The 25679-nt window shown below is 39.8% G+C and overlaps 1 protein-coding gene across 3 annotated transcripts in view; it reads right to left on the reverse strand.

Annotated features, from left to right (window-relative positions):
- Positions 1-25679, reverse strand: part of FGD4 (FYVE, RhoGEF and PH domain containing 4) — a 197019-nt gene that overhangs the window by 165754 nt on the left and 5586 nt on the right. The gene's annotated exons all lie outside the window — the stretch shown is intronic.

Genomic DNA, 25679 nt, shown 5'->3' on the forward strand with positions numbered 1-25679 from the left:
AAGTAAAATTTTCTCTATATGCATAATGTCCTATTAAACAAAATGCATAAAGATGTTTCTCAAAACAGCAATCATATTGAGATGGAACACATGTAAGCAACTGCTGCTGTGAAATCCTCGTTCAAAATATTATTGTTAGAATCTGTAGAACTGAGATGAATAAAACTTCTTAATTTAAGGAAGTCAAGTACAATGCAATCTTCCTCACTTCTTTTTGGCTGCATGAAGCTTCATTGTGTTTGTGTAATAAAAAGACTTTGCAAAGTGGGAAGTTTCAATGCATTCACACGGGGCAATTCTGTAGCAGTTACCCTGGGGATAAACATGCTCTCCAACACAAAGAACCATTCTAAGTAGGTCAAAGCACCCCCAAAGAGTATTGAGATCACCAGGACCTTCATAAAAGACTTTAATACTCTGTTACTTCACCCAGAAAGGAAGAAAATTACAAAGAATCACAAAATACATTGTTAGAAATAAGAACATTGAGGAATTTTTAAAAAAAGGCACCTATTAAAAGAATTTTCTGAGATTCTAAATTGGAGTCTAGTGAATTTAAGATATTAACCAGCAAAATATTTGGTCAAAAGCATGCTTATGATCTTATCGAATTAAATAAAAGGCTTGTTTTTTTCTTAACTATTAGGTTAGAGATACAGACAAACAGCAATCAAAACTTGTTTAAGGGCTTCCCTGCTGGCACAGTGGTTAAGAATCTGCCTGCCAATGCAGGAGACACGGGTTCGAGCCCTGGTCCAGGAAGATCCCACATGCCGCGGAGCAACTAAGCCTATGTGCCACAACTACTGTGCCTGTACTCCAGAGCCCGCGAGCCACAACTACTGAGCCCACATGCCACAACTACTGAAGCCCACGTGCCTAGAACCTGTGCTCCGCAACGAGAAGCCACCGCAATGAGAAGCCCATGCACCACAACAAAGAGTAACCCCCGCTCGCCGCAACTAGAGAAAGCCTGCGTGCAGCAATGAAGACTCAACGCAGCCAAAAATAAATAAATAAATTAAAAAAAAAAAAAAAAAAACTTGTTTAAAACAGGGACTTCGCTGGTGGTCCTGTGGGTAAGGCTCCACGCTCCCAATGCAGGGAGTCCAGGTTCGACCCCTGGTGGGGGAACTAGCTCCCACATGCCGCAACTAAACAAGATCCTGCACGGGGCAATGAAGATCCCGCAAGCCGCAACTAAGACCCGGCGCAGCCAAATAAATAAATATTAAAAAAACAAACCACGAGTGATTTTAAAAGGATTAAAAAGGCTTATAAAAGACTAGTGATTAATGAAAAGGCAAAATCAAAGATGCTATCTAATAACAATCAAAACATAGGGCATTTTGTAGAGAATGCTAGAAAAGCAAATAGTGCATATACAAAACCCTAATTTTTCTGGTACACTCACACCAACGTTGACATTGAGGCACTTGCCACTGTTTTCCTCATTTCTTCAACAATTTCTGGCTGCCTGGGCACTCTAGATAGTGAGAAAAGGAACTAACTTTAAAAGCTATAGCATCTTTTTCCTCTATGACTTAACAGAAACCCAAGGCCTTAAAGTTCCCTAAGAAAACGTGTTGAGTATCCCAAAGATGATGGGCCTAGAACGGCTAAATACTCACAATTGACTATTATTTCTGTTCTTATGTCTAGATTTGACAACCTCATCATTTATATTTACCCTAAAATAAACAAGAAAGAAAATTTGGAACTTTTTTTTTTTTTTGGTGACAAGTTCCAAGAACATGTAGAACTAGCTTAAAAACAGCTAAGTCTACTCTAAAGATGAAATGGTTTTCTCACAGAAACCAAATGTAGGGCTGCAACTCAGTCTCAGGAAAGACTGTAACAGGAAATTGGAAGACCTCCAGAAACCAAGGGAGGTTTTCTGGCGTCACCTTTGTATCTCATTTCACGGACTAGTCTTCCTCTGCTCACAACCAACCTTCTGTCGTTCAGTCCCCTTGGCTTAAATGTAGGCCCCAATTTCATACAGTAATATGCTTTTCTCAGTCCAAGTTCCTCATTCCTAGAAACACATTCTGAATGACCAAGCTAAGGTCTGCCTGTTTATGATCAAATCATCTCTGCCCAATCAAACAGGGAACCTGAAAGCCCATCCATTTGGTGATGAATTCTTTAGGCTTTTGTATGTCTGAAAATGTCTAAAATATGTCCTTATTTCACCTTTATTTTTGAAAAATATTTTCAATGGGTATAGAATTATGAGTTAATAGTTTTTTTCTTTGAGTACTTCAAAGATGTTGCTCCTTTGTTTTCTTGCTTTCGTTGTTTCAGAGGAGAAATCTGCTGCCAAAGATCCTTATCTCTATTACTGTATATGTAATACATCTTTTTTTCTCTGGCTGCTTACTTCTACTTATGATAAAAACTCTCAACAAACTGGGCATAGAGGGAATATACCTCAACATAATAAAGGCCATATAACAAGCACACAGCTAACATCATACTCAACCATGAAAAGCTGAAAGCATTTCCTCTAAGATCAGGAAGGAACAAGACAAGGATGCCCACTCTCACCACTTTTATTCAACATAGTATTCGAAGTCCTAGCCATGGCAACCAGACGAGAAAAAGCAATAAAAGGAATCCAAATTGGAAAGGAAAAAGTAAAACTGTCACTGCTTGTTGATATGATGCTATACACAGAAAATCCTACAGACACCACCAAAAAAATACTAGGTAGGACTCATCGATAAAATCGGTTAAGTTACAGGACACAAAATTAATATACAGAAATCTGTCGAATTTCTATACACTAACAACAAACCATGAGAAAGAGAAATTAAGAAAACAATCCCACTTACAATCACATGGAAAAGAATAAAATACCTAGGAATGAATCTAACCTAAGGAGGTAAAAGACCCATACCTGGAAAACTATAATACACTAATGAAAGAAAATGAAGACAACACAAAGAGATGGAAAGACAGTGTTCTTAGATTGGAAGAATTATCATTGAAATGACCATACTCCCCAAGGCAATCTACAGATTTGATGCAATCCCTATGAAAACACCAATGGCATTTTTCACAGAACTAGAAAAAATACTTCTAAAATTTGTATGGAACCACAAAAGACATCAAATAGCCAAGACAATCTTAAGAAAGAGGAACAAAACTAGAGGTATTATGCTCCCTGATTTCACACTATATTACAAAGCTACAGTCATCAAAACAGTATGGTGGTGGCACAAGAACAGACACATAGACCAAAGGAACAGAATAGAGAGCCCAGAAATGAATCTACAGTTATATGGTCAATTAATCTATGACAAAGGAGGCAAGAATATACAGTGGGGAAAACTTAGTCACTTCAGTAAATGGTGTTCAAACTGGACAGCTACATGCAAAAGAATCAAACTGGACTACTTTCTCACACCATGCACAAAAATAAATTCAAAATGAATTAAAGACTTAAATATAAGACCTGAAACCATAAAACTTCTAGAAGAAAACAGAGGCAGTATGCTCTTTAGCATCAGTCTTAGCAGTATTTTTTGGATATGTCTCCTCAGCCAGGGGAAGCAAAAGCAAAAGCAAAACAAGTGGGACTATATCAAACTAAAAAACTTTTGAAAGCTTTCAACAAAACAAAAAGGCCGCTTACTGAATGGTAAAAGATATTTGTAAACGATATACCCAACAATAGTATTATGAAGACTAAATTACATAAAAATATAATAGTGTACTTTTGGGGAGAAATATAACAAAATATATTAATTTATAATCCTACTTTAGAAATATTCTGTGTCAGGAGACGTCTTATGGTTTCAGGTTTTCCCCAGTTTTTCTTCATATCCTTCTTGCACATCCTCTCCTATAATTCAGCCTACAGGAGGTGATCAGTCTGCTCCTATGTCCCCCATGATCTGCCATTCTCTTCCTTTCAACTTCCTTCCCTTCCCCTTGCTGAATACACATTAATATTTCAAGACCAAGCTCAAGACACTCATTTTTCTATGAGCCCATCCGACTCTGCTCCATCTGCTCAGACAGAAATGAGGTCTCTCTTATTTGTATTCCTACTATACCTTCTACATACATTCATCACAATACTTCTAACACCACATAGCGCTGTGATCTGCTTCTATTCACTGTTCTACTACGATGATGGCATGGGCCCAAATTCATCATGCTTAAACCAGGGCTTGGCACCTATAGGTGCTCAATAAGTGAATTCTGACTGAATGAATCAACCAAAGTGAATGAGCAAGTGAGGGCAAAACGAAAGGCGCCAAGGTTACAATTTGAGGAACCTGAAGATCTGAGGACAGATCAGGCAGGCATTCACTTCTCATTTTTGCCAAACAGTTTTTTGTCTTATACCTGTGTTATCTCCCTCTTAATGAGTGGTTTGGGGGGGAGGGGTTGTTTGGTTTTGGTTTTGTTTTTTCCCTCTCCTAACACCACAGGGGGGAAAAAACGATTTCTCTTCTACATTGATTTTAACCAATAAATATCTGAGTGCCTGTTATGTGTGAAGATTCCACAGTGAACATATCAGACAGTGTCCTGGGGGAAGGGACAGCATTTTTGTTTGTGTATTCCAAACCTTGCCTTATTAAGTATTTAGCCAGGTTACATTCTATTTAACAGGTGAAAAACAAAGCAAGTCATTCAAATGATATGCCCTGTCACTGGGCAAGTTAATGGATAACCCAGGACTAGAATGTTAAGCCTTTCACTGTAAATTTAATTAGTTGTGTCAGATATCTCTCATATTTCAAATGGACAGTCTCATTTAATACAGCACAACTGTGTACATATAATAGTGTCACCTTAAATCAAAAATCTAATGCTTAAAGGACAATAAACTTTAACTCTGGGAAGGTGAAAGAATAACTTTAATAGCCTTTATTTGAGTCATTCCAACCATACCCCAGAGACTACTCCTTGAGAAACATAAAGGTAATTCTAAATCATGAAAATATAGTGAAGGAAAACAAATTTTAAGAGAACAAAGACTTAAATTCTTCTAGTCCTGAGCCAATATCTTCTTTACTTAAGATGTGTGAAGGTTTTATTTTCAGTCCAGTGACTCCTCAGATGAAAACTGGGTGACCACTTATAGAACAGTAGACCAAATAGCAGTTCCCCGATAGAAAAGTGCATGGTTCATCTGGGGAGGTTTGGGGGGTTTTTTTGCTTTTGTTTTTGCTTTTGGTGGGAGAGGCGGCTTATGCAGATTATGGGAAGGGCTTTGCTTTATCCTTTACTTGGAATATCTCTATAGCCCAGGGCTGGTGGCTAACTAAACTAACTGCACTCACCATAACCAGCCTGTGCTTTCCCACTCTAGGCAGGGCAAACTTCCCCCACTGATCCAAGGCTAAATCTCACCTTCAGGGGTGGAACTGGTGCCACCTCCTCCTCTGTGGACTGTTCCTGTGGCCCCTGCTGCAGATTTTTGGCACCTCTACGCATTCTAAGTTGATCACTTTCTAGTTTGTGTAACAGGTATTGATGTTCTCTCCATTGAGGGCAGAATCATGCCCCACACTGCCTAGGCTAGGGAGTGCACATGAGCAAGACAAAACAACATTTTAAAATTAATTGGCGCAGTGGTTGAGAGTCCGCCTGCCAATGCAGGGGACACGGGTTCGTGCCCCAGTCCAGTAAGATCCCACATGCCGCGGAGCGGCTGGGCCCGTGAGCCATGGCCGCTGAGCCTGCGTGTCTGGAGCCTGTGCTCCGCAACGGGAGAGGCCACAGCAGTGAGAGGCCCACGTACGGCAAAAAAAACAAAAAACAAACAAACAAAAATTAGTTGCAACCACTAAAAAAATTTTACATAGCCTTTAGGCTTCCCTAGAAAAATTGTAAGTTCTACAAGCAGGAAGTCCTTACAGAAGCTGTTTGAAACTGTGTTTAACAGATAAATTTTAGACTCTTGGAAATAATATGTATCTTATTCACAACTCAAATTATGCCTCATTCTCCAAATAATTGTTTGCATGAAATGTGTAAGTTCATTTCCAAAATAACCAATGCATAAAGACCTATTGATGGAATGCAATAAATATGTTTTCCGACTGCCATTTTCAGCACTCACAGAAACAACAGTTTTTATTCAGTATCCTAGCATGGGATGTTTCCTTCAGTTCTTACCCATATAAAAAGCCATTGTACTATAGGCACCCCCCAATCTGCTATCTAATCATTCCTAAGCAATGGTCAAAGGGTAAGAATTATGTAAGTCAAAGTCAGATTTCCTAAATACCTATTTTATACCACAGAAATAGCAAACTAAAAAGAAAAGAACTTCAACATGGGCTTTTACAAATATTAAGCATGTAGAAACTTATGTTTAGCGAGCCATATTATAAATATTGTATATTTTTAAAGGATTTTTTTCTTGTAACAACTAGACAAGACTGAGTTTTACTAAAAACTTCACTGAGGACCAACTTCTTTTTCTAACAGATCTTATTATAGCAACTGCAGGCTTTCTTATCTCTTAAAGGACGTCTGAATCATCTTTCCACTTCATTCACCTCACATTCTTTCATGGCCAACTATGAACACACCCAAAAGTCTTCAACTGGTAAATGTTAGAGGAAGGTACATATTTCCATAGGTGCTTACTCATCAGTGACCCTTGCTCTTCTATCCCACTTTGCTAAGCTTCTGTGCAAGATACCACAGTAAGTCAACGCATCTATTTACATTAACAATCACCTCAACGTATCTATTTCCATTATCAATCACCATTTCAGTGTTACACAATTTGGTAGAAAGCATTAAATGGTTACAAATTTGAGACAGAGTGTCTTCTTAAAGGTTGCCAAACCTTTCTGAATTCTGAAGAAATGCCCCCCATCCTTTGTTTGATCTTTACCTCAGTTCTTACCTTGCCAGGATTAAGCACCTTTGAAGAGAAGAAATTCCTGTCAAAAATCATCGCCTAATTCAGAGTTCTATGGGACAGTATTGAAACAATTCAAAGTTTTTCCATCTCAGAAGTCAGCCTGTCTACTTTATTTTTTATTTATTTATTATTATTTTTTTTTGGCTGTGTTGGGTCTTTTTTTTTTTTTTTGCGGTACGCGGGTCTCTCACTGCTGTGGCCTCTCCCGTTGCGGAGCACAGGCTCCAGACACGCAGGCTCAGCGGCCATGGCTCACGGGCCCAGCCACTCTGCGGCATGTGGGATCTTCCCGGACTGGGACACGAACCCGTGTCCCCTGCATCGGCAGGCGGACTCTCAACAACTGCGCCACCAGGGAAGCCCTGCGTTGGGTCTTTGTTGCTGTGCACAGGCTTTCTCTAGTTGCCGCGAGAGGGGTCTACTCTTCATTGCGGTGCACGGGCTTCTCATTGCGATAGCTTCTTTTGTTGCCCAGCACGGGCTCTAGGTACGCGGTGCCTCGTAAGCTCTAGAGCGCAGCCTCAGTATTTGTGGCACAGGGGCTTAGTTGCTCTGCAGCATGTGGGATCTTCCTGGACCAGGGCTCGAACCCACATCCCCTGAATTGGCAGGGAGATTCTTAACCACTGCGCCACCAGGGAAGACCCAGCTTATCTACTTTATTTATTTATTATTTTTTTGGTATATCTCTGTTGGCTTTTTTTTTTTTTGATTGATTGATTGATTGGCTGTGTTGGGTCTTCGTTGATGTGCACAGGCTTTCTCTAGTTGCCGCGAGCGGGGGCTACTCTTTATTGCGGTGCGTGGGCTTCTCACTGCGGTGGCTTCTCTTGTTGTGGAGCACGGGTTCTAGGCGCACGGGCTTCAGTAGTTGTGCAGCCTGTCTACTTTAAATGGCTAAACTGTACAGTATCTGAACTCTACCTCAAAAAACCTTTTTTTTTTTAAAGTCAGCCTGTCAACTTATTTTTTTGATCACAATGTATTACTTTAATTTTTTTAGGTCCTTTTTAAATACTGTTCCTTCTTCAAAACTGTCATCACAGTCAAATGCAAAAAAACTGAACTTGAAAGCTGTATCATTCATTTTCACCTGGTCTTTTGATCACTATCAGTACTATGCTCTCCTAGGATAAAAGATTTTCTTGACTTGACATTCTGTTTCTCACAAACTCTTTTCTTAGTCATAAAGAAAAGGGAAAACTTTTGAGAAATGTGACAATTTACAAACAAGAGCTTTAAAGATAAAACTTTTTTATTAGGAATAGTCGGGGACAGGAATGAGCTGAGCCACTGTGACCAGATCCCAGGGCTGATGGCTCAGTGAACTTTGCTTAACTAGAGGGACAGAGGAATTTATTTATCATAAAACATACCATAAAACCAGAGGGCTACTAGCCTATTGTTCATAAATTGGGATCACCTGAAGTAATTCTCTAAGAATGATGCAGAGATTTTATTTAAGCAGATGACAGTGGGCAGGAACAATGGTCTGAGATATATCTAGATGATTTATACATTTATCTTATCATAAATCAACAGTTAACAGTGCATGTAATCTCCTTTCTAGCCTTAAAAATATCTAACCAAAAATATTTTTAAATCTACCTAAATATCCACCTAAATTAACAAGCTACCAACCCAAACCAGGAAGCCACGTACACACACACAAGGAGGAAAGGAGTAAGAGTGGTATTCTGCTAGAAGACATGGGCTCTCACAAGGCCAGGGAGCACTCTATTTCTCTTCTCAGTGGTCTGATAAATGGAATATTGCCTGCCGTATCAGTAAACAAAGGATGTCACAGTCATCAGTGACTGCAACCATTGCCATAGGTGAGCTGCCATAGGTGAGCCCTGAGGGAACTCAGGAAGGAAAAGAACACTTACCATCTAGCAGTCATCAGACTGCAGCCACTCCCCACAGTGAGCCCTGAGGAAACTCAGGATATGAAAATACAGGATACAGGCCCTAGATAGCTGAGACGCATATCAAAGGAATGATTTCAGTGAGCCCAGACTCTTGCATGAACCATACATAGAAAAGTGCTAAGCTTGAGACTTCTAGTTTTCTTTAACTAACAGTAATCTTTTGTTCCTACTACCTGCACTTTGTTGTAAAACTCCTATATATCCTAGCTCCCCCCTTGGCCTGTTTGGAGCAGTTCTCTCAGGGTTACTTGAGATGCTGCCTCCCGTAAAAATTCCCACTGAATAAAACATAACTCTTGGGGCTTCCCTGGTGGTGCAGTGGTTAAGAATCCTCCTGCCAATGCAGGGGACACAGGTTCGAGCCCTGGTCCAGGAAGACCCCACATGCAACAAAAGAGCAGCCCCCGCTCGCCACAACTAAAGAAAGCCTGCGTGCAGCAACGAAGACCTAACGTAGCCAAAAATAAAAATTAATTAATTAAAAAAAAAACACCGTAACTCTCAACTTCTAGGGTGCACATATTTTTTAAGTTGACAGGTCCAAAGTATTTTAGTTTCTTTTTATTTAATTAGAATAAAAGATAAGTTTCCACTATTTGTGTCTCTAAATCTCACAAACTAGAAATGTAGTATCTAGCAGCATATTAACTGAATCTGTGGTTACGACTGCAGGCTTCATACCTGGACCAGCCTGGATGTGTCCTGGTTCTACCACTTAGTAGCTGTGAGCCTTTGGGCCAGTCAATCACCCTTCTGAGGCCTTGGCCTCCTCATCTGTTAAATAAATATAACAGTACATGCCTCAGAAAATTGGTGGGAGGACTAAATGAAGCTGTGTATATAAAGCTCTTTGCTTAGCACCTGGCATGTAGAAGGCCTTCAAATATGAATATGAATAAAATGTCCACTCTATAGCAACATCTCAAATCCCCTCTGATCGCCCGTGCACTTCTCACACTCTGCCATTATTTCTGGGCCTATTTAAAACTCCCTCAAAGCATTCCCATAGCTCTAGCCTCCTCTGGTGCTTTTGTGCATCCCTTTATCTGGTTCATGCTACTGCAAAACCAATATGGAAATGATAAAACTCTTGATGGAATGAGAAAGAGGAGAAAATGAGATAGCAAGGCCAGCAGCACCCTCTCTGGCCAGGGCAACAAAGGCTGGCAACATTCATCTCTCTCATAGATTCTCTGGTGCTCTCTCCTGCTGCGTTCAGCATATCCAGAGACTGAATTCAAGAGCACCAGCTATTTTAGGGCACCAGGTAAAATTAGGCAAGTTGCAAGTGCTCTCCCCTTCAACCAGCACTTGGCACTCTACTAGGAATTATATGGCCCACCAAAAAGTCTAGAAGCTCCTATAATGTGAAGTTAAAACAATGATGTACACTTCCCTGTGAGTCATAGAAATCTTTTTCAGTACTTTCACGTTACAATATGGAAAATGTAAGAAACACAGGCAGTTCTCTCCTCCATTCAACAACAAAAAAAGTGAGACCAGAAGGTACCCAAAATGACCAACCAGAAATGATGGTAACTGGATATTCTGCATAGCTAAAATGATTAATGATGCATTTGGTTCATACCTAATTTATTTTTTTTAATACTTACTCATTTTTATTTATTTATTTTGGCAGCGCCGGGTCTTAGTTGCAGCACACGGGATCTTCATTGCAGCATGGGGGCTTCTTAGTTGCGGCATGCATGCAGGATCTAGTTCCCTGAAGGGATCAAACCCGGGCCCCCTGCATTGGGAGCACAGAGTCTTACCCACTGGACCATCAGGGAAGTCCCTGGTTCGTACCTAATTTAAATTTAAGTTCACACCCAACTTAAACGCATTTACACTAAACCAATAGTTCTCAACCTGGGGCAATTTAGGCTCTCTAGGTATATTTGGCAATGCCTAGAGCTACTGGTATCTAGTGAATTGAGGCCAGGGATGCTGCTAAACGTCCCTCAATGCACAGAAGAGCCCCTCACAACAAAGAATTATCGAGCCCAAAACGTTAACAGTGCTGACTTGAGAAATCCTGCACTAACCAAATACCTTATTGATAGTCATCTGAAACATCATAATCAGTATCAAAAAAGAAAATTCTTTGTTAACCAACCACATTCATTTGTAGAGAATTTTAAGACCCTTTAATTAAACACTCTTTTGATCTCACAAAGACTTAAGAGGTGGGGCCAATGGAAACCAAAGAAGAAAAAAGATGCCTGGTTGTGATATAATGGTCAGAATGCTATTTCTAATTATGTTACACTCTATGTGTAGTCTTCTATATGAAGGTAAAATTGAAAATATTTCAGTTGAAATTTCTAGGAAATTATATACTATCTTGCTTTCTACAATGCTGAATATTCTTTAACATTTTTTTGATGACAAGGATATAATTATGACTGTCCATTACTGAAATGTTGGGTGGTATTTTGAGTTTTTTCTACTCTTGATATCAGATTGTCAGACAATTTCCACTGTCATGTCTAAAAGCATACTCCTGTAGCCACTTCCCATCAGATCAACTCTCATCCCTTTCCTCATTTGTGGCATTTTATTTGCCATGCATGAGCAGTGAAAAATTAAAACCAAGCTTATTAAAGAATTTGCTGAGTGAAGGCTAACATGAATAAAGTACAGAGCTTTCAACATTATTTTAAGAGCAGATACTTTTTCCTTTTTCAAGTTGGGCTGATGTTCTAGGGGTTAATACTGTTATGCCAAGAATGACCTATGGAAGTGCAGTGTTATTAGATACTATAATTTCCAAACCATTTCTATAACAAGTGAGATATTAATGTTTTCTAAGATGTGAAGAAATGGTTCAAGGACACATTCCTACCTGCCACAATAGAGAACAATAACATTGTGAAAAGTAATTTTTACAGTGACAAAGGGTACATATGTGGTATACAGAATGTATATGTGGTAGGGTGAAATAATGTGCAATAGTAGGGTTGTGTGTCTAGAAAAGATATTTCACTTTTATCAAAAATAAAAAGACTCTGGTCAAATGGGAAATATCCAAAAGGGTAAAGGGGAATTCATACGACATGTAAATGTAACTTCACTTTGTAAGAGTTTAGGAGCAAATAAAGACATCTGCTAATGTGAAATCAGCTGATTGTACTTATTTAAATAACATGGGTATCTGCCTAGAAGTTTTGCTACATTAGTTTTATGAGACATCTTCAAAAGGGCCTGGCCCAATTCCAGTATACATACCACACATACACAAAATATATATATAATTTATAGTTAGCATTTATTGCATACTGATTATGGAAATGTATCAAGCTTTACATGCATTACTTCATTTAATCCTTCACAACCTTATGAAATAAATACTTTCATTATCCCAGTTTTATAAAGGAATGGCCTTAGGGAGGTTATGCAGCCCTCCCAAAGCTGTAAAGTGGCAGAGGCAGGCTTTAAGCTAAGGCCAGCCTGATTACTGAACCAGATCTCTCAACCACTTTTACCCCAGTTTCAAGAAACGAAGTTACTCCTCTCAGAACAGAAATTTCTATCATTCACCATTATATTTGATTTTTTTTATCTTGTGCATATTCCATGACTTACATACAGTGCATGAAATTCAGTCAAACACTATATTGTACCTCATCATACTGTGCAGATTTTTGCATTAGAATAAAGTTGAACCTTGTTCACAAGTTTAATCATTTTAAATGTCAATACCTACAAAAGTTTAAAATAGTTCCCATTTTCCTATCATAAAGCACTGAGAAGGCAATTAAGTTAATTATACCCATAAAGAAACCACAGAGTGGACCCAGATGCAAAAATATCCTAATTTACATGAAGGAAGTGACCTTTTGTAAGGAAGACAGTATGATTAAAGCTTTCTTTTTTGAAAAGGCCAGACTATTTCAAAGGAGCTAAGAAATGAATTTAACCTACAAATTTAAAATTATTTTCATGTGCATGAAGTTTACCCATGGAGGGAGGGAACAAAACTATTTTAAATATTCCAGCTGTAAAAAGTTATTTGTATTTAAACTATTACTGCTCACCTGAGCCTCATATTTTAGTTACAGGATAACCAACTTTTCTGTGGCTAAGGAATATCTAATGCAAGCTAATAACACAGAACATATTACTGTGGTTTAAGGTTCTCCTCCATCTTGTAAGTGTAGACATAAAGTCTGAGAATATAGCATTAATTAAAAGAGCTGAAAAGGAACAGAGTGTGTGAAGAACCTTAGAAAACCAAGGGAAAAGGCTCAGCTTGTTATGCAGTTCAGGTTAAATTTACAATGAGAGAGCCAGTCCCTTTGCTTTGCCAAAGAATTTTTTTTAGTTGCACCCCACCCCCAACCCATGAGAGAGATCCTCACAGATGTAACTTTGTCTCAAAGAAACAATTAACAGTAATGTTAACTCCAACAGCTATAATTAGAGAATACTTTGTTACATAAAACATATAGTTTTGAAAGTTATATAGTTAATGCACTTTTAAATTGAATCATCTCTCAAATATACCAAGGAAACTTATTTAAAGGAATGCTATGTTGGAAAAATAAAGAAACTGAGTAAAGAAAAAATTGAGATAAGATGGTGATAAAGCTTGCATATTAACGAGATTTTTATATATCGGGCATAAAATATGCACTTTGAATTTTCTTTTTAATTGAAGTATAGTTCATTTACAATGTTTGTGTTAGTTTCTGGCGTACAGCAAAGTGATTCAGATATATATACATATATTTTTTTCATATCCTTTTTCATTATAGGTTATTACAAGATACTGAATATAGGGCTTCCCTGGTGGTGCAGTGGTTGAGAGTCCGCCTGCCGATGCAGGGGACGCGGTTTCATGCCCCAGTCTGAGAAGATCCCATATGCCGCGGAGCGGCTAGGCCCGTGAGCCATGGCCGCTGAGCCTGCGCGTCCAGAGCCTGTGCTCCGCAACGGGAGAGGCCACAACAGTGAGCGGCCCACATACCGCAACAACAAAAAAAGATACTGAATATAGTTCCCTGTGCTATACAGTAAGACTTTGTTGTTTATCTATCTTATTTTTTTATTGGAGTACAACTGCTTTACAATATTGTGTTAGTTTATACTGTACAGCAAAGTGAATCAGCTATACGTATACATATATCCCCTCTTTTTTGGATTTCCTTCTCATTTAGGTCACCACAGGGCACTGAGTAGAGTTCCCTATGCTATACAATAGGTTTCCATTAGTTATCTATTTTATAAATAGTATCAATAGTGTACATATGTCAATCCCAATCTCCCAATTCATCCCACCTCCCTCTATTTTATATATAATAGTTTGTATCTGCTAATCCCAAACTCCTAATTTATCCCTCCCAGCCCTTTTCCCCTTTGATAACCATAAGTTTTCTATGTCTGTGAGTCTGTTTCTGTTTTGTAAATGAGCTCATCTGTACCATATTTTATATTCCACAAATAAGTGATATCATATGATATTTGTCTTTGACTTACTTCACTTAGTATGATAATCTCTAGGTCCATCCATGTTGCTGCAAATGGCATTATTCCATTCTTTTTTATGGTTCAGTAATATTCCATTGTATACATATACCACATCTTCTTTATCCATTCATCTGTCAATAGACATTTAGCTACTTCCATGTCTTGGCTATTATAAATAGTGCTGCTACGAACATTGGGGTGTGTGTATCTTTTTGAATTAGAGTCTTTGTCTTTTCTGGATATATGCCCAGGAGTGTTGGATCATATGGTAACTCTGCTTTTAGAGAAACCTCCATATTCTTCTCCATAGTGGCTGCACCAATTTATATTCCCACCAACAATGTAGGAGGGTTCCTTCTCTCTACCCCCTTTCCCGCATAAAATATGCACTTTGAAATGTTGCACTCAACGTGGGATTTCATTCACTCACTCACTCAATTAGAATTTCACAAACACCTAACACGTACCAGAATTCTGCTAAGTGCTGGACAAACATCAGGGAACAAGAAAAGTATGGCTACTGCTCTCATGATGCTAATGGAAAGTTTCATCTTCATGTTAAAATTATTCAACAAATTACTAAAAGAGGTGATGAAAAAAGCTCCTCTGTATACACAGCTCAACTTGATGAACTGAAGGCCTCCTATGTCTACCTTATTCTCAGCTTGGTTTGATCCCACACTGACTTCACCTATTCCCGTTAAAACACCAGCCCATGGTGTCTCTGTTGCTGTGACTGCTGGTGCTTTGGTGCAAAGGGCCCAGACCTGGCACTTTACCTCTAAGATGTGTCAAATGCTCACCTTCACCCCAAACACAAACACCTGCCACCTCCTTCCCTGTCTCACAGACCAGCCGCTGAGAACAAGTCCTTAGGCCCAAGCTCGGCAGCATCCATATTGAGCTTCCTGACTGTACCCTGCCTTTGGAAAAGAGAATGCAACAGACAAAAACCCCTGCTCTCACGGGATTTAGTGTATATTGGGGTGGAGATGGAGGGACAGAAAATAAGATTTAAAAAAATTAAGAGTTAGTGGTAAGTGTTGTAGAGAAAAATAAAACAAGTAAAGGAGTACAGGAGCGGGGCTTCCAATTTTAAATAAGATGGCCAAGGAAAGGCTTCAGTGAAGTGTACTTAAGTAAAGATGTGAAGCAGATGAACTCAATACTTTTTAAACATTGCAAGTAAGGTTTCAATTGACTGAAATTTTGTATTAGTCAAGCCTTTCAGGTCTACAATAAAAAGTTGTGTCATTTAACACATGAGCAAAAGGAAAATATTAAAAGAAAAAATGTAATAAAGAGAAATTATTCTCTTTTAATCTATTCTGAGGGGGGCAGTTTCTGGATAAAGGAAAATAAGCAGACACAAACTATTCAACTTTTCCAAATGTCCATAACAAAGCCTATTTTCTCAATGAGCCAATATAGCATCTGCAGGAACTAATGGTAAGGAGCTAACTTTGAGACCCAAAATAAGGAGATTAAAAATCCCTTTTCTAGATGCAAAAGTATAAACTGTAGTGACCCAGGAATCTATGCCAGAAATGAACAATTAACAAAAGATATGCAGGAATGACTATTCTGAAATAAGTACATTTACTGCAGCAGTGATAGATGGAATTGGCAGTACAATTTTTTTAAGTTTACAGAAATGAGCCACCATCAAGACCATGAGGGAAAGAAGCACCTCCACCATCCCTGCCAGCTGCTTCATCAGAGGCCTCCAGACATTGTATGATGACAGCTGCCCACTGAAGGTGGGGATTATGTGAATATCTTTCAATTTTCTATTTCTTTTTTCTACCTCCCCAATGCCCACAATGTGGTTAAGCAAATCTCCCAGGTTAACAAAAACATACAAGTTGGTCATTCAGTTCCAAAACTCAGAAACGGGCATTAGTTCTCAATGAGAATGAGCTTATACTGGGCACCAAACCGACTTCAGAACGGTGACTGCCATCATTGGCAGTTTCCTCCCTGCTTCCTCCTGAATCCTTCTCTTCCCTTCTTTTCACTGTTTTCATAACCAGTGGCATGAGTTTACCGCTTTCTGTAAAAGGACTATAAAGGGTTCTAATTAGCACCCTAGTCAGTTCCCTAGTTCTTCCATGGGGGACAGCCTGTCTGAGTGTAACCACTCACATCCAAGTTTTTATTACACTAAGATGTTAAAAGAGTGAAAAAAGCTATGCATAATTCTCTTAATTAGAAAAATTAAAGTTGTTTGCCAACATATACCAATAGGATCATGGTATTGATATATTAATACTATATATACATATGTACCTGTATATATAATAGTATTATGTTAATATATACATTCTATATTATTCTATGCACTGTTATATAGCTATCCATTTTCGTTTTTTTAATGGAATAAAAGAGGAGAAAGGCAGTTTTGCCTGTTTTTTCAGAACATCTCAAATTTAACAGGATTCTTGAAAATTAATACTATTTACATAATTTCAAAGTTTAGTAAATAACCATCACCCTGCTAATGAGATACGACAATAAAGCAGTAGAAGCCTGAATTAGGTATTCCCAAGAGGTCTGGTTGCACAGCAAAGGCCAAAAAGCTACTTTTTGTTTCCATCTTCAGAATCTTTTTTAAGAATATTGGGCTTCCCTGGTGGCACAGTGGTTGAGAGTCCGCCTGCCGATGCAGAGGACACGGGTTCGTGCCCTGGTCCGGGAAGATCCCACATACCGCGAAGCGGCTGGGCCCGTGGGCCATGGCCTCTGAGCCTGCGCGTCCAGAGCCTGTGCTCCGCAACAAGAGAGGCCACAACAGTGAGAGGCCTGTGTACCGCAAAAAAAAAAGAAAAAGAAAAAAGAATATGTTTCTCCTTTTCCTTGAAATGTCTCTTTTTCCTCTTCCTCACTAGCTGCAGTTGACCAGAGTTACTCTTTTTAATACTCTGGATAAACTAGACAAAAATATCAGAGACAGTAACTTCCCCGTTACTAAAGATCAATAATTACTATCCTTATATTCAGAGATGTTAAAAAAACGGGCAATAAGGGACTTCCCTGGTAGCGCAGTGGTTAAGAATCCACCTGCCAATGCAGGGAACACGAGTTCGAACCCTGGTCCAGGAAGATCCCACGTGCCGTGGAGCAACTAAGCCTGTGTGCCACAACTACTGAGCCTGCGCCCTAGAGCCCACGAGCCACAACTACTGAAGCCCACTGCCTAGCTCTGCAATGAGAGAAGCCACCGCAATGAGAAGTCAGCGCACCACAACAAAGAGAAGCCAGCGCACCGCAACAAAGAGTAACACATGCTTGCGGCAACTGGAGAAAGCCTGTGTGCAGAACAAAGACCCAATGCAGCCAAAAAAAAAAAAAAAAAAAACTGGCAATAAGAAATTTATGGGAGGTAGGAAAGTACATGGGTTAAGACCCTGCGTTTAAAATCCTGGCTCCCCAGCCAGGTAAACTTGGACAAATTATTTAATCTGTCTGGACTTCTGGTTCCTCTTCTGTATAATGTGGATCACAGATCTTACTAGTGATGATTGAGTTTATGCATGTAAAGCACTTAGGACGTCTGACCAAAAAAGTAATTGCTCAATAAATGATAGCTATTATTATTTTGACTCTTATGATTGTTAATTATAATTAAGAGGCTGAAGGAGTAGTCACAGATATAGAAGATATAATCACACATAGTATGTTTGGGTTTAGAGAAGGGGGGTGGGGATGTTAGTCAATGTTTTCAGTTATATATTCCACAAATTCATAATCTTTGCTACTATTCAGAGGCAGTAAATATTTTACAGTTATGTTTTAAAATTTAGGCCAGTCTATATTTCAATGTCTCACAATTTTTTAACCAGCACCAACTGAAAAAAGCATCCCAATTTCAGAGATGTTAAAATGTTAAAAAGACTTGATAAAATATTTTAGATTTTATGAAATACATTAAGAGACAGAAAACAATACAGTGATGCTTCAGGTCTCAGATGTTCTACAATCTCATCTTTTTGTATGAGAGCTGGAAATTAAAATCTTGCTTCTGATCATGCCTAGTTTCTACATGTCAGATTGCTTTTTAAAGTATGCCCTTTAGAGATGGGCAGAAGAAAGGAGCACTATTAGAAGTTTTGACCTTAAAAGCCAAGTCCTAATACTGAGAAATAACAGGCAAAGAAAAAAAAAGACTGTTCAAGGAGAGGACACCTGGAATGGTAAGTGATAGGTATAAGATAATGAAACTCCTGACAACATGACGAAGCATTCTGAGGCCTTTCAGTGGAGGAGCAACCCAGGGCCTACAAACTCCAGTATACTCTCGAATCAAGACATATAACAGCATCAGAAAGGATGCCAGGAATAATAAGAACTGTTACACTAAAAGGGATATCTAGTCCATGAAATCTCAAGGAGAACAAAGTACACTATTCCCACGCCTTTCCTCATAATACACCCCTGCACAAAACTAGCACATATTGCTGATAGGAGAACATGAATGGTGCAGACACAGGACAGCTGAGACCACTGACAGAATAATTTAGTGTGCAGGCTGGGATTACTGGTCAGAAAAGGTTACATCTGACATTCTGTCTCCTCTATAGCCACGAAGGCATCTTGCCTCTCCTTGAATATCCTCATTAATAAGGAACTCACAACCACCAAAGGAAACCAATTCCATATTCTTTCAGCATTGTCAGAAAATTCTTATGTTGAAGCAAGATATGCCAAGCTAGTTTGGGGTTCTTCTGTTGACAATATTTACTGAGCCCTTGAGTGGACTCTGAGGGGCCCTTGAGGAGCAATGGCAATGGATGACTCAAGTTAGGGACTGGTGGGACAGGCACAGGAAAAACAAGGAGAAATTTAGTGAAGAAGTTGAGGTGGCTGGCAAGAGTGAATGCAGGAGGATTTTTTTCCAGGAGGGTAGAAGACAAATGTCAGGAAAAGCTAAGAGAGAGCTGACCACAGGTCCTGACCAGCAGCTATGTGGACTGTGGAAGATCAACTGCCACTTGAGTCACCAGGGAACCAGCATTAAAGGTGAGAGCCAGGCTTCAGTCAGGAAAGAGAGGCAGGGTGTGGTTCTGTGATGCAATTAAGGCTCTGAGGAAGTCTGACATAAAAGTGGGGCTCAAGACAGCAGAGGAGGAAATACTGAGGAGAGAGGCCAGCAGTAAAAGGCAGTTCTGGCAGGAACTAAGGGGAGGAAAAGACTAGGCAGGAAGTGGATAAAAGGGGGTGGGAAAGTATGTGCCTAAAAGAGCTTGTACCTTGGGCAGTAACTTGTACTCAGTAGGTACAAGTGTAAACAACCAATCACAATCCAGAGAGACAGCGCTAGATCAGAGATACACATAAGATGAAAAAGGAAACCGGAACTGTGAGAGTAGTATTTGTGTTAATCCTAACAAAAACACCGAAAGTTATTATTTGAACATTTCCCAAGCACTGTTCTAAGCCCTTTAAAAACAATAATATTTTTATTCTTCCGACAACTCCACAATGTAGGTAATATATCATGTTATCATTTTATAGATGAGGAAACTGAGTCAAAGAGTTCCAAGTCACCCAGTTAATTACTAGAGAAGAATTCAAACCCAGCCAGTCCAACTCCAGAGCCCACACTCTAAACCACTAGTGTGTATTCTTCTCACCTTGATTTCTAGGTCCCAACACAACTGCCTGGTCCATAGTAAACACTGAAACACTTGTTGAAGGATTGAAAGATCCAGCTTTAGTGGGGTCTTAGGAAGGAAAATTTATAATGAAGGCATAAGGGTCTGCAAAGAGAACACAGAGATACTGATGGAATTAATTGGCTAATGGCTCTGAATGGAACCTGTGGGTAGATTTGTTTTTCCAGCCTGCCATGGATTTTCAGCTTGTGTCAGCAGGAAGGTGCTCCAATCAGATGCATGAACCAGCACACGGGCTCATGGGTAACTCCAAAGGCACGAGTCAGATGTGCAGTCCTCCTCAAAGTGAAGACGCAGCACAGTTAAAAACGTGCCTTCCGGGCTTCCCTGGTGGCACAGTGGTTGAGAGTCCACCCGCCGATGCAGGGGACACGGGTTCGTGCCCCAGTCCGGGAAGATCCCACATGTCGCGGAGCAGCTGGGCCCGTGAGCCATGGCCGCTGAGCCTGCGCGTCTGGAGCCTGTGCTCCGCAACGGGAGAGGCCACAACAGTGAGAGGCCCGCGTACCGCAAAAAAAAAAAAAGTGCCTTCCTCTGAAATATGATCACTCTGATCACTGTTCTTACACCCAATGTGACCTTATACCCTGGTGTTTATTATACATCATATCCCCCTTCTAGGATGGAAATTTGTTCCATTCATCTTTGGATTCCCAACATCACTTATCAATATTGGTTCATCATCAATATGACACCATTAAGGTAAGGTAGCATGTTTTAGGAAAAGAAATGTTACATGTTAGTCAATTTTCTGCAGAGGAAATAAAGATGACTTTGTTTAAAAGTTGTATTTTTCTACAAGTGGTGTTTAGTAATTAATTTTAACTGAATTCGTCTATAATTTGATAACTTCCCATACATTATACTACACTGCACTTGAAACTATAAGCGTATTCTTCAGCTGGGGTATCTTATAATTTATTTGGCTCTACATACTGACTTTTCACCTCCTAAACATACTCACTAGCATATATTTTAAAAATACAAATAACATATGGTAAAGTCATGGCACTTTTAAAGGCTACTTATTAACATGTGTCCTAACACAAAATTCTGCCAGAGGCCCCAGTGAACAACCCAGCCTTGCAGAGCAGACTAGATACCTGTCTGCAGCAAGGCTTCACTGCAGCTCAGTGCAGTCCCCAGAACGGAAGCAGCTCCCTGGTTTCTGCAGATGCAGCAGTTGGTGAAGTTGACAGTTTAATTCCAGTGAGTGGGTATGTGTATGAGAGGGGCACAGAGGTTGGGTTTGTATTCACTCTGTTCCTGCATAAGTGAGGCAATAATACAAAACAGATTATGGGCTCTAAGAGTACTTACTGGTGCTAATGTCCACCCACTATTAACTGCATTCCAAGGACAGATGACTAATTCTGGACAATGCTCTACAAACAATGCCAAATTTATTCCTGAAAACACACACACACACACACACACACACACACCTAAAGCATGACTAATGCATGATTATTCTAGGTTTAATATTGAATAGTTCAAATAAGATTAAATGTTTGTATGAATTTTGAAAGGTCCATTTCTATACTGAAGGGTTACTGGTAAAGGTTTAACCAAAGTCACTAAAGTGGATATAGAGTACTCCATTATAAACATCAATAACAGGCAGTTAGGAGGCATAGAAAGCTTTGACCATGGGAAGGAGATGAACAATACCCAGATTTAAGAAAATTAATTGGGGGAGGGGGGCGATGTAACGTGGATAGCTGGTGGGAGAAGTGCCCTGAAATAAGACAAAGGCCACCATCATGAAATGAAGAAGAATCAATAACTGGGTGGCTAACTCGGTAGCAAGTAGATAAGAGGGAAGAGCAGATTTAAAATAAACTTTGAAGTCTAACAAAAGCAAGGTTAATAATTCCTCCAAGAAAGTCAGGAGGATGGGCTAGATTGCAGCAGAAAAAGGAGCTGCAATTTGGTACCCTTAGGACATTTACATTTATTCAGCAGTAAAGAGAAAGAGAAAGAAGCCCAGAGGGTGGATGACACCACCAAGTAAGAGGTGGCAGGAAATAATGGGAATGCCGGAGGAGAGAAAGGAGAAAAATGACCTAGTCAAAGGAATAAACTTGGAGATCCAGTTGAAGTATGAAAATCAGGACCAAGAAAAGAGCTTTAAAAAGAAGCAAATAGTTTAAAAAAAAAAAAAAAAGAAGCAAATACCGGGAATTCCCTGGCGGTCCAGTAGTTAGGACTCTGCCCTTTCACTGCCAACATCGCGGGTTCGACCCCTGGTTGGGGAACTAAGATCCCACAAGTCACGTGGCATGGCCAAAAAAAGAAAAAAGAAGGAAATACCACCCAGAAATTATGAATAAGGACCGCAGAATTCCCTGGCGGTCCAGTGGTTAGGACTCGGCGCTTTCACTGGTCAGGGAAGCCTCGCCGCACGGCCAAAAACAAAAAAAACAATAAGGACTACAAACAGGCTACTGGATGATACGTAGGAATTCACTGCTGACTTAGAACACTGATCAAGTTTAGAACAGAAGCCAGCCTAGACCAAGAAAAGGAAGTAGGGAGAAGGATGGGATGAGGGGATGAAGAAGCGGAGGCAGCAATGGAAGTATATGTAGCAGTTTAAGGAAGAAAGCTCCAGAGAATATCAAAGTTTAAAGTCTTGCAAGACCTCCTTTGGAGAGAAGTGGAGGTGTAGGACAAGGAGCCTGTGAAATGAGGAGTGGATTCATCCTCCAGATTCGGAAAGAAAGAGAGGGCAGCAATAAAGGACACTAAGAAACCAAGACTGAAATGAAAGGTCACTTGTGTTCACGTCAGATACTCCAGTCGTATATAAATTGTCTATCAGCATAAATTAAAGTCTACTTCAACTTAACGGGTTAAGTCGAGAAAAAAGAACCAAGCAAAATAGTATACCAAATGTAAAAAATACAATTAGAAACCAACCGGAAATGGGCAAAAAGTTTGCCAAAAATACAGAGGGCCAATATGATGTGTTAGTTGAGGGACAATCTATATCATTCTTTGCCTTGCACCTAAAAAATATTGGTTGTCTGGGCTCAGGACCAAAGGTGGGGTTTACCCTAGCTTGGAAATGCACAGTAGTTGATGAAGTTGGTTGCACATCAGAATCATCTGGGGCTCTTGTCAAAAATACAGCTAACCCTACCCCCTGGAGATTCTGACTCATTCTATCTAAGGTACTGCTGGTTTTTAATTAGCACTCCAAGTAATTTTGATGCAGTTGGTAGGATGGCATTTGGAAACCAAGCTGATTATCAGAATTATCTGATATACTTTTAAAAAATACAGATTCATGAGTTTGTGTCTAAACCTACTGAATCTCACACACAATACTCACATCCATAAAAATTAAATGCATTATGTTTAAATCCTTTTTCAATCAACTTTCCAGCAAATGCATGTAGAAAAGAATTTTCAGGCAAACCTTGGAGATATTGCGGTTCAGTTCCAGGTCACTGCACTAAAGTGAATATTGTAATAAAGCAAGTCACAATTTTTTGGTTTTCCAGTACATAAAAACTATGCCTACAGTACACTACAGTCTATTAAGTGTGCAACAGTATTACATTTCCAAACACTGTACATACCTTACTTTAAAAATACGTTATTGGACTTCCCTGGTGGTGCAGTGGTTAAGAATCCGCCTGCCAATGCAGGGGACACGGGTTCGAGCCCTGGTCCGGGAAGATCCCACATGCTGCGGAGCAACTAAGCCCATGCGCCACAACTACTGAGACTGCACTCTAGAGCTCGTGAGCCACAACTGCTGAAGCCCCCTCGCCCGAGCCCACGTGCCCCAACTATTGAGCCCACGCACCACAACTACTGAAGTCCGTGTGCTCTAGGGCCCATGTGATGCAACTACTGACCCGCATGCTGCAACTACTGAAGCCCATGCACCTAGAGCCTGCGCTCCACAAGGAGAAGCCACCACAATGAGAAGCCTGCGCACCGCGGCAAAGAGCAGCCCCCGCTCACTGCAACTAGAGAAAGCCAACAAGGAGCAACAAAGACCCAACGCAGCCAAAAAATAAATAAAAAATTTAAAAATACTTTATTTCTAAAAAATGCTAACCATCATCTGAGCCTTCAGCAAGTCGTAATCATTTTGCAAGGTGGAGGGTCTTGCCTCGATGCTGATGGCTTCTGACTAATCAGGGTGAGGCTGGAGTGCCTGTGACAATTTCTTAAAGATAAGACAATGAAGTTTGCTGACTTCAATTGACTCTTCCTTTCATAAACGATTTCTCCGTAGCATGCAATGCTGTTTGATAGCATTTTACCCACAGTGGAACTTCTTTCAAAATTGGAGTCAATCTCAAACCCTACCACTGCTTTATCAACTCAGTCTATGTATTGATCATATTCTAACTCTTTGTTGTCATTTCAACAACCTTCACAGCATCTTCACTGGGAGTAGAGTCCATCTCAAGAAACCAGTTTCTTTAGTCATCCATAAGAAGTGATTCTTCATCCATTCAAGTTTTACTATGAGACTGCAGCAACTCAGTCACATCTCCAGGCTCAATTTCCACTCTAATTCTCTTGTTACTTCCACTGAAGACTTGAACCCCTCAAAGTCATCCATGAGCGCTGGAATCAAGTTCTCCCAAATTGCTGTGAATGTTGGTATTCTGACCTCTTCTCATGAATCACAAATGTTCTTAATGGCATCTAAAATGGTGAATCCTTTTCAGAAGATTTTCAATTGACTTTACCCAGATCCATCAGAGGAATCACTATCTATGATAGCCTTATAAAATGCATTTCTTAAATAATAAGACTTGAAAGTTGACATGACTCCTTGGGGAATTCCCTGGTGGTCCAGTGGTTAGGACTCTGCACTTTCACTGATGAGGGTGCAGGTTCAATCCCTGGTCGGGGAACTAAGGTCCCACAAGCCACACTGCACAGCCAATTAATTAAATTAAATTAATTAATTTAAAAAGAAGAAGAAATGACTCCTTGATCCATGGGCTGCAGAATGGATGTTGTGGCAGCAGGCATGAAAACATGAATCTGGTTGTACATCTCCATCAGAGCTCTTGCGTGACCAAGTGCATTGTCAATGAGCAGTGATATTTTGAAAGGAATATTTTTTTTGGAGCAGTAGGGCTTAAAATATTCAGTAAACCATGTTGTAAACAAACGTACTGTCACCAGGCTCTGTTGTTCCATTTATAGAGCACAGACAGAGTAGATTTAGCATAATTCTAAAGGGCCTTAGGATTTACAGAATGGTAAATGAGCACTGGCTTCAACTTCAAATCACCAGCTGAATTAATCCCTAACAAGAGGGTTACCCTGACTACACCAAGATTGAATCCACGTGCCCTTTAAGTACAGAGCTAATGGCCTTGGGCCAACCCCTAATTCCTACCCCAATAAGTCCAGGTCCTCTTCTCTGTCACCAGTTAGATCCATGACCCTGAGTTTTTCTCAGTAGAGGAAAGGAATGCAAGCAAATAGGTGATTGTGGATTAAAAGTCTCTCAATGTTCCTAGGTTCACAAGTTTACATGGCTATTCATTGAAAGACGACTGACTACTCTTTAAACTGCTCTTGGCCTTCCAAGAAATAAGAAAACTTCCTGGTTCCTGATTCTCTGAAGGACTTTCCTATTTCAAAGTCCATCTTAAGCAGCTTCTAAGAATCACTGATGAAATTAACATCACCATTTTATTATAAATCTTTAGATAAATT

The sequence above is a fragment of the Globicephala melas genome, chromosome 10 (assembly GCF_963455315.2).
Source record: "Globicephala melas chromosome 10, mGloMel1.2, whole genome shotgun sequence".
NCBI lineage: Eukaryota > Metazoa > Chordata > Mammalia > Artiodactyla > Delphinidae > Globicephala > Globicephala melas.